The sequence below is a fragment of the Mytilus edulis genome, unplaced genomic scaffold (assembly GCF_963676685.1).
Source record: "Mytilus edulis unplaced genomic scaffold, xbMytEdul2.2 SCAFFOLD_1749, whole genome shotgun sequence".
NCBI lineage: Eukaryota > Metazoa > Mollusca > Bivalvia > Mytilida > Mytilidae > Mytilus > Mytilus edulis.
The window spans coordinates 9,848-20,591 of NW_027268004.1; the positions used below are offsets into that span (position 1 = coordinate 9,848).

General features: G+C 34.9%; 1 pseudogene; it reads left to right on the forward strand.

Annotated features, from left to right (window-relative positions):
• Positions 1–3,231: 3,231 nt before the first annotated feature.
• On the forward strand, positions 3,232–7,649 carry LOC139506601 (NFX1-type zinc finger-containing protein 1-like; annotated as a pseudogene).
• Positions 7,650–10,744: the final 3,095 nt, after the last annotated feature.

The following is a 10,744-nucleotide window of genomic DNA, read 5'->3' on the forward strand; positions in this document are numbered from 1 at the left end:
TCCTCTATTGGCAATTTTCTGCAATATTTCCCCAAGATTTTTTTTAGCAGCATTCTGTTGACAAAACATCCATAATTTTATATTTTAAAGTCTTTTATGTGAGGATTTCTGCGTTTTCGGTAAAATCAGATGTAAAATATGACAAAAATCAGCAAAAAGCAATTTGTCAGTAAGCAGTTTAAATGATTTAAATCTTCTCTTATACCCATGAAAATAACAAAAAATAATATGCTTTATCTCATTTTTACCATAAAATACAATGTTAGCCATTTCTCCTTGCTTAAACTAATATATACATATGATGTCACGTGGTTTCCATGGCAACCAGACTATTCACATTTTTGTTATTGATTTTTTTTTAATTTGACTGTTAGTTTGGACCATTTCAACTTTTAAAAAAAATCTGGCCAAATTTTTTCATATTTGGTCTATTATTACAGAGAATTGATGTTATACCATTGTATTATGTATGATCATATGTGGTTAAGCATGTTAAAAAAGCTAAATAAGATGTCATAGTAGCTGGGAACTGTATACATTGGTTAGGTTTTCTTATGAATGTGTAGGATTTTTTTTTATTCTTGCACGAATAAGCATATGAATTTGGACCGGGGGGGGGAGGAGGGGGGGAACCATTTCGATCTTTGCTCGACTAATGTCCGATCATCCTGAGGTCGATGCACTGCGGGTGGAGCTTTTATCCTCTTGAGTGTATCCCAAGCCCAGTAGTCAGCACTTCTGTGTTGACATGATTTATTCTTGATATGATCATATTGATAAATGAACTGTTTCTGTTAACAAATTTTGAATTTTTGAAATACTAAGGCTTTCTACCTCAGGAAAAAATACCCTTTGCTGTAGAAATTTTTGATCCTCAATCATCTTCAACTTCGTACTTTATTTGGCCTTTTTAACATATTTTGATTCGAGCGTCACTGATTTAGTATCTTGCAAAATGAAACGTGCGTCTGGCGCAAATATAAAATTTCATCCTGGTATCTATGATAGCTTATTTACAACCACTGGGTCGATGCCACTGCGGGTGGAGCTTTTATTCTCTGGGTGTATCCAAGCCCAATAGTCAGCACTTCTGTGTTGACATGATTCATTCTTGATATGGTCATAATTATAAATTGACTGTCTCTGTTAACCGAAATTTGTATTTTTGAAATAGTAAGGCTTTTCTACCTCACGAATATATACCCGTAGCTGTATTTGGTACAACTTTTAGGAATATTTGGTCCTCAATGCTCTTCAACTTCAAACTTTATAAGGCATTTATCATGTTTTGATTCGAGGGTCACGGATTAGTCTTTTATAGACGACATGCGCGTCTGGCGCAATATAGAATTTCAATCCGGATGTATATGAGGAGTTTATTTACATAGCAACTAATCTGAATTACAAACTTTATAAATAGTCTGTACTAACAGAAAAAAAATACAGTAAAAAAAGTCATGACCAAACATTTTATCATCGTTCGAAAAGTATGTATATTTTATAACATATACAAATCTAATCAATTTAACAATGCCAATGTGACTAGATTATTTATCTACATAAATAAAGATAAGTTTTATCAGTTGAATCCATGCTTTATTAAAGTTGAAGGAGATGATTATCTTTAAATGTATGTATGGGTCAATTTTCAGAGTTGTGTGGAGAGAGAAATTGATTCATGATAGTTTCTTTTATCGCAGAAAATATTGTGTATAACAGTATTTTTGGTTGTTTTTCTTGAAATGTATGTATAGTATGATACTTTGATGGGGTTATAAGTTTGTATTTGACCTAAATTATATAATCATTTTCTGCTCATGAAATGTACAAAACCGAAGTGTTATGGGTAGTTTTATTTTTTTCGTACATTTTTCATTAAAGAAATTGCAAATTTGAAGCTTTGAAACCATTTTGAAAAAATAATGTGAAAATTTGGTATTGTTTATATCTGTATATTATATTTTTTCAGCAACTTTCTTATCTTAAGAAACTTTAAACCACAAAAAGAAGAATACATGCTTAATTATTTTATTAAATTTGAGATTCTTTACATTGACATGTTGAAAAATTCAATAAATGGTCAACTAATAAATTACGAAATCTAGATTATAAGTTGATAAAATAAATGAAAACACCTTTAGAGTTGTTTGCTATACTCTAAAGACCGCTAAAAATCAAGAATCAATACATTCTGATGAATAGAAGCGGTAAAGTTATAATTTTGTATCAATTTTTATTGATATTTCTGCTTTTTTGCAAGAGTTATTTCCCCTCTCAATGCAATCTCCATAGGAACTTTAAATGGTGATTTTTTTTAGTTTTCCTCAAGTAAGATTTTATGGGACTTTTTTCTGTGTATGTTTGGGGTATAATGTTAAAGATTAAAACTTTAAAAATCTTCTGTTGCATTTACTTTCAGGTAAGGGTCAAATTTATGCTAGATTGACTGTACTAAAAGTATCGTTCTGACTAAATTTCATTGTTAATCTATTTTCGTATTAAAACTGTAATAAGATTGGTATACATGAAGTTTTAAATAGTTTAAGTTTTTCTTACAAAAGTTTTCCACTCTCTAAATATAAACTACTTTTTAAGGAACAGTCTAAATTTTGCCACTTGATTTTATGCCTCCACAGTAGCAGAGGGGGCATTAAGTTTTACCCATGTCTATTGTACGTTCGTACGTGTACGTTCGTACATGTACGTCCGTCCGTACATGTACGTCCGTCCGTACGTACGTCCCAAAGTTGGTTTCCATTCTCTAACTTTAGTTTGTCTCAACAAAGGTTGTAATCTGCGTTGATTATAATAACTTGAATGTCTTTTTAGGTACTCAAAAGGAAACACATTAACAATGGCTTCAAAAAGTCCAGGCAAACTTCAACCTGAGATTTTATAGAGAAACTATACAAATCAAACCTTCAAAATGAAGAGTTATTAGAGATATTGGTAAAGACAATGAAAGTAATTAATAGAGGCATTGACAACACGAAACTATCAGATGATTATTTATCTTTGCTCGTCCATCTTATAGCAAAGGCTTCTACATGCACGGCACATAGAAGGACACAGGAGGTCTTACAGCTGTTGAATATGCTGTCAGATTCTTCACTGATTACAACCAGGAGTATTCCATTGCTTGTAGGGGTAACATGTAACAACTCCCGTGATCATGATTTTCATTGTTTATTATCCGATTACTTAACAATACTTCAGGAATTATACATACGCATGCCCATTTGTGGTACAACTCCACATGTTATTGGACTTGTAGAATTTTTGAAAGGACAAGTAAGTGAATGTGATGATTGCGAAGACAAAAATAAGATGGTTGACTTTGTATTTGAATTGAAGAATGACATAATGAGGATCGCCGAAGAGCGATCAAAGCCAAACATGTTAAAAAGCAAGACATTGAAGACCAGTTTGCCCCTCCAGAGGATTCCGAACTATGTCAGTCGTTCCTGGACAAATCGATGTTTTATACGCTCCCAATTTTCTAAGACGGAACAAAGTTTTCGGGAAGTATTGGATTTAGATCATTATTTAGATGTACAGTTTAGGTTGTACAGAGAAGACATGCGTGTCACCTCTTCGGGATGCTCTCCTGGAATTCAAACAGAAAGATAGAGAAATTCGGAGCGGAAATTTAGATTAGAAAGTGGTCTTGTCTATAGAAATGTGTTAGTATTGAACCAAAGCACTTCGATAGATAATGGGGAAGTGTTTGAACTACAACTAGACTCAGACCATTCCAAAAGGATCAACTGGATAAAATCAAAGAGACTAATTTATGGGTCTTTATTGCTTGTTTCTTTTGATCGGTTCAAAACAATTTTCTTCGCCGTTGTAGCTGAATGTGAGAGAGACACTTTACAAAAGACAGGCTGTTTTGCTGTACAAGTGTTTAAATCGGGCAGCAACGTCAAACTTCCAGAAATGAATATGGTATAATGATAGAGGCGACATCAGCATATTTTGAGGCTTACAAACATGTACTGAAAGCTTTACAACGCATTAAGGAGGAAACATTCCCCTTCCAACGATATCTCGTTCTTGTGAAAAAGATGTTAGTATGCCATCGTACATAATTAAAAGATTGTGTGTATGATCTAAGACCTTTAATTAAAATTCCGTATTGGCATCAAAAATACTCAACGTGGAAATCGACGAATTGGTATGTCTAGACAAACACTAACAATGAGATAAGGTTGTTTCAGGAAGACTGGCCGTCACTGCTGTTTTAAGGATGGACGAATCGCAGAGGAACGCGTTTATTTCAGCACTTACAAAGGAATTTGTGCTCATTCAAGGTCCACCAGGAACCGGAAAGACGTACCTTGGATTGCAAATCGCAAAAGCATTACTGCATAATAGTGGCAGATGGCAACAGATGGATTCCATTGGTGAGGATGAAGAGGATAAAAAGCCTGAAACATTACCGAAACCGTACATGTTAGTTGTTTGTTATACAAACCATGCATTGGATCAGTTTGTTGAAGGAATTGTTAATTTTAATGCCAGAAAATTTATATGATGGTCGTTTTCCCAAAGTAGTTAGTTTGGAAGCCGTTGTAAAAATCCAAAAGTAGAAGAACTTTCGATAAAAAATTTACGAAGAAAAGCTCGATATGAATTTAATAATCCACGAGCTGGTGTAATCGAAAAAGCAACAGCAGCTAAAAGGAAAATAAAAGAGATTCGAGAAACAATCGAGGCATTACAAAGCAGAAATATTGTTTTATGTTCAATATTTTGAAATCTGTGCTTTCAGAAAATCATGTAAATCAGTTTGGAGACAATAAAAGTATTGTTTGGTGCAGTGGCTACACGTGTTAGAACAATCATGGTATAAAGAAGTGAACAAGCATTATCAAAACCAACAGTCTGACAAAGAAATCAAGATCAACTTATAGCAATGGAGACTGAACATAAAGAGGAAGAGTTAATTACAGTGATTTCTGAGTCGGAACATGCATTCAACGACCGATACTTGGAGGTTGATGATGTTGATTTTTCGCTTAATACTGATACTATCGGTCTCGATCTTGACATGCAATGTGAAGTCAGCTACAAAAAACAAAACATCTTGAAGAAAAATGTCGATTAATTTTGCGTTTGGAAAAGAGAAAAGGAGCAAAAGAATTGCATTATGGCGAAAACATGTCAGAGGACCAAGTCATTGACGTAAAAATATCTGGATACTTTCGATGGAAGATCGTTGGAAAATGTATAGATATTGGTTAATGCAGTACACCAAAATACTTCACGAACAGCTGCGCACCAGTGAACAGGAATTTAATGAGATATTGACGACTATATGCGTGCCAGTAAGGAATTAGACGAATATATCATGCAACAGACAACGGTTATCGCCATGACTACAACAAATGCAGCACGATACAGCGAATCCTTACACAAAGTTGGACCTCTAATCACCATAATTGAAGAAGCAGCAGAAGTACCAGAAGCCCATATTATTACTGCAATTAGCCCAAGATGTAAACATTTGATTTTGATAGGGGACCACAAGCAATTAGAACCAAAACCAGCCGTTTATGAACTTGCGACTAGATTTAAATTTATCTGTTTCCCTGTTTGAAAGAATGGTAAAGAATGAGTTGAGTTACCACTGCCTTCAACGACAACATCGAATGAGACCAGAAATTTCTGAACTGGTACGCCACATATATGATGTTCTTTATGACAACGAAAATGTATATGAATATCCACCAATTAAAGGAGTTCGTAAGAGTTTGTTCTTCATCACACATAACAAACAGGAAGCTTCAAAGATGAAGAAGAAGTTTTTCTAACGAATATGAAGCTGAATATCTCCGAGAGCTTTGTCTTTATCTGCTAAAGCAGGGATATAAACCATCTGATATAACGATCATTGCAGCATACACTGGTCAAATGTTCTGTATAAAGAAAAAATGCCTAGATCGAAATTCGAAGGAGTGAACATTTGTGTGCTTGACAATTATCAAGGCGAAGAAAATGAAATCATTCTGTTATCATTAGTGCGCAGCAATGCCAAAGGCGATATTTGGATTCTTAAATCGGGAAACAGAATTTGCGTTGCTTTGTCAAGAGCTAAACAAGGTCTTTTCATAATAGGAAACAGCTCTACATTGACCATGAAGTCTCAGCATGGCAGACTATTATCAAAAAGCTTCAAATTGAGAGGAAAACATCGATGAAAACGAAACAGTTTCCAAATATCCCTCGCTTGGAAAGGCGTTACCTCTGTACTGCCAAATCATCCATCTCACGAAGGAATTCTAGCCGAGTCACCAAGTGACTTCAAAAAGTGAAAGATGGAGGTTGTAATCTTCCATGTGAATTTCGATTATCATGTGGTCATGCTTGTCGATACGATTGTCACCCATTTGACAGGGAACATGAGGCATATAAGTGCAAAAAGCAATGTTCACAGACTTGTGAAGATGGACATAAATGTCGTAAGAGATGTCATTTTGGTGTTTTATGTTATTGGTAATGTAGTAATGCCACGGGAACTAAAATGTGGACACACAGCTAATCTTCAGTGCCATGTGGATTATTCGAAATACTTGTGTCCAGTTGAAGTAACAAGAACTTTATCATGTGGACATCCTGCAACTATGAAATGCTGCATCGATCAAGACGATATTCTCTGTAAAGTTATTGTTGACAGAGAACTTCAGTGTGGTCATACAACACAGTTAAAATGTCATGTTGATCCAAAACGCCATATGTGTGTCACAGTCGTAACAGGGACACGATCAAAGTGTGGACACGAATTTGAACGTCAGTGTCATAACGTCTTTTATGATGCAATAAGTGATTGTAGAGTTTTGATAAAAGAAAAACGATCAACCTGTGACCACGTGATTGAACGGTTTTGTTATAACACCGAATTCGAATAGCTTGTTAAGTGCAGCGTATTGTAAAAATGAACAGAACATCATGTGGACACGAATATCAAAGACAGTGTCATGACCAATTGTATGAGAACACTCATAATTGCATTGAAATTGTAACGGAACAATGGTTATCATGTGAACATGAATATGAAAGATATTGCTATGATTCTAACTATGTTCAGAGTCACACATGCGAGATTGTAATTCCTGACAAAAGAGATGATTGTGGTCATGAATATGTAAGGAAATGTTCCGATACGAATTATCAGACGGAAAACAAATGCAGTGTTAACGTAGAAAAAGATTTCTATACTGTGACCATAAAATATTGCTCCCATGTCATCAAGATGTCACTTCAATTAATGTAAAGCAAATATTACCACTGTCTTCAATGCAAACATTCCAAGACACACGAATGTCACAGAAGTGATTCAATCAAATGTACCGACAAATGCAATAAAATATGCAAAACAGTCATCAGTGTTTAACATCCTGTCATTTCCCGTTTCTTGTGCACTGCAAGAACTTATCGAAACAATTTTAGAACGCTGTCAACATCAACAAAGTATTCCATGCTCGTCCGACCCTAATATTTATCCATGTAAAGCAATGGTGAAGAAAGTTATAGTGTCATGTGGCCATTCTCAGGAAATGGAATGCCATATAGACCCGAAACTGTATCCTGTAAATTTGTGGTCCTAAATCTTTGCCTTTATGTGGACATAGGAAAATGGTTTTGTGTTCAGCCAATGTTTCAGACGTAAAATGTACCGTAGAGGTTAAAATTAAGTTGGAAAATGCGGACATTCGCTTCAATAAATGCAGGGAGAAAGTAACAAATAAGTTGCCAGAAATTAAATGTTCAGAGACTATAACGCACGTGCGTTCCAACTGTGGGCATACGATAACTTTACAATGTTGGAAAGTATCAAGTAAAAAAATACCGAAATGCAAAGAATTCATAAGCACGACACTAGCATGTGGTCATTTAATAAAATGCGTATGCAGTGAGTCGAAAGGAAAAACATGTGACCAAACGTGTAAACAGCCATTGCCATGTGGACATCTCTGTCCAGGATCGTGTTATGAATGTCAAACAAATTCCCGCATAGTGTATGCAGTAGCCACTGTGAAAAAGAATTGCTATGTGGTCATGTCTGTCAAAGTAAAGCTTGTATGAAGTGCAGTCCGTGTCAAAAGTCTTGTGCATTTGCATGTTCACACTCGAAATGTCGTACTAAATGCACTGATCCATGCAACCCTTGTAAAGAAAACTGTTCATGGAGTGTAAACATTATAAGTGTACACAATTATGCTTTGAAGAATGCAATCGTCAAAGATGTAATCATGACTGTGATATGACTTTGTCTTGTGGTCATCTGTGTCCTGGTTACTGCGGTGAACCGTGTCCACTGCAGTGTGCTGATTGTAAACCGGACATTTATATTTTCAAAGATAATAGTAAAGATAACAAAATTGTTACATTGCTACAATGCGGTCATTCTTTGAAAGCTGCTATCTTGATGCTCGCATGGAAGAAGTAACAAATGACTTACTGTCAAATGCCCATGTTGTGAAGACATTATTTGTATCATCCAAGATATGAACGGATTTTGAAAAAGCAAAAACTTGCACTTGAAGATGCTAAAAAACAAATGGTAAAGTACGAATGAATTCCAAAACGCTGTACCCTGTTTGTGATGCGAGAATGTTGAAAACTTTTGAACAGTATACAACAGCATTGCGACATATCTTCTCATTGCTCAGCAAACACAATGTAAGAACGACTTGATTTGGAATTCAAACATGCCGAGATATTGACCAAATCTATTCTCAAAGTTATTTGATACAACAAATGAAACTTCATTTAAAACTTGCTTACAATTGTCTGAGAAAATATTTGATTTGCATGTCCAATGGATGCTGTGTCTTTTCACCACGAAACCAAACTACTAGAAAAGTATTACATTGCCGATGGTTTCGCCATTGGTTAAGTCTATGGGAATGCTTCAAACAATCTTTCCGCCCGAACTTATAGAACCGATGGAAATTATTTTAAGAAAATGGTGGAAGATTAACCCGACACCAAAGGTCATCTCACAATAACTGGTCGTGATATAGTTGTAGTTGTAAGCGGGATGAAGAAACAAATAAAAAGGAAACAGATAATAGAAATATTAAAACCTTTTATTGCTGATATGGAAGGTGACGGATATTTGGCAACTACAAGTCGATATCCCAAATTACAGAAGTGGTTGGCTACATAGCATCGATTGGACAATATGTCAAAAAGGTAAGCTATGTAGTATTTAGTCAGCTGAATAATTATCAAAGCAAGCGCATATATATATATATATATACATAGATATAAGAAGATCGGTATGAGTGCCAATGATACAACACTTCCATCCAAGTCACAATTTGTAAAAGGAAAACCATTATAGTTCAGAATACGGTTTCGAACAGTAAGCTATAAAGGGCTCAACAATGACTAGTGTAACACCATTTCAAACGTGATACCTACAGTCTAACCTATATAAAAAAGAGAAACGGGAATCACTTATAAACCACATGAAAACCGACAACTACTTAAACATCAGGTTCCTGACTTTGGACAGGTGCAAACAAATGCAACGGGTTTAAATTGTTTAATAGGTACCACTCTTCATCCTACCGAAACAATAATGTAACATCACAACATAAAAAGACACACTATGAAATAACAATTGAAATGGCTAAACTCCATTAAAAGACTTGGGGAGATCTCAACCCTCCCCTATATCTCTAGACAATGCAGAAAAGTAACGTATAACAATTCGAGCATTAAAATTCAATTAAAGAGAAGTCCGAGTCTGATGTCAGAAGATGTAACCAAGGAAATAAACAAATTGACAATATACATAAATAACATCAGAATACTAGCAGTTAACTGACATGCCAGCTCCAGACTTCAATTAAACTGATTTAAAAATTATGTCTTCATCATATGAATATCAGGCACAATCCTCCCCGTGAGGGGTTTAGTATCATACCGTCATGACATATATGAGAAGAACATAACCCTTGTCATGCCAACATTTTTTTTAAAATAAATGTGTTTAGTTCCGATGCAAAGACCCTCTAAGTGAATCAATATTAACGCCAAAATATGCAATCTTTAATCACCTCACAACAGTATCGTAACTATATCCCTTCTTATTAGGTCTATATATGTAAACGTTTTACAAATGTTTCTACAATATATAATTTTAACAAAAACCCTATACACTTTATACGTTTTACAAAAATACCTACAATATATACGTGTTCATTGTCCGGTTTTTGTTCGATCGGCTTCAGTATTAACGTAGTTTTCAGTGACGCAGACAAGATGAGCATCATGTCTTGTTTTAAATACTGTGGATTCGTTTATTTTCGTATGTACCAATATTTGTTGATTCAGGAACACTGACTCATTGCATGATGGACATTTAATTTCGTGGTTTTGCCAACGTCTTCATACAAGCCAATATAAAATTTGTCATTCATTGAACACTAAATTTCCTTGTTCATCAATAGCCACGAATTCCACGAAAATTTGTATCCAACTAATAATAATGAATCCACAGGACAAATACTGATATGTTTATATAATTATGCCTTGTAGATTTACAATCTACTTAATTATTTATATTTCATACTTTAGGGCATGCTATGTCACGATCATGTACAGCTCGTGTCACAGGTGTGAAGGTTACGATAATCAACAAACAGAATTCGAGTATTATGATGGACTGCATTTTGCCGCACATGAACTAACAAAACAAAGCAGCAATAGAGAAAACAAGATGCCAGTT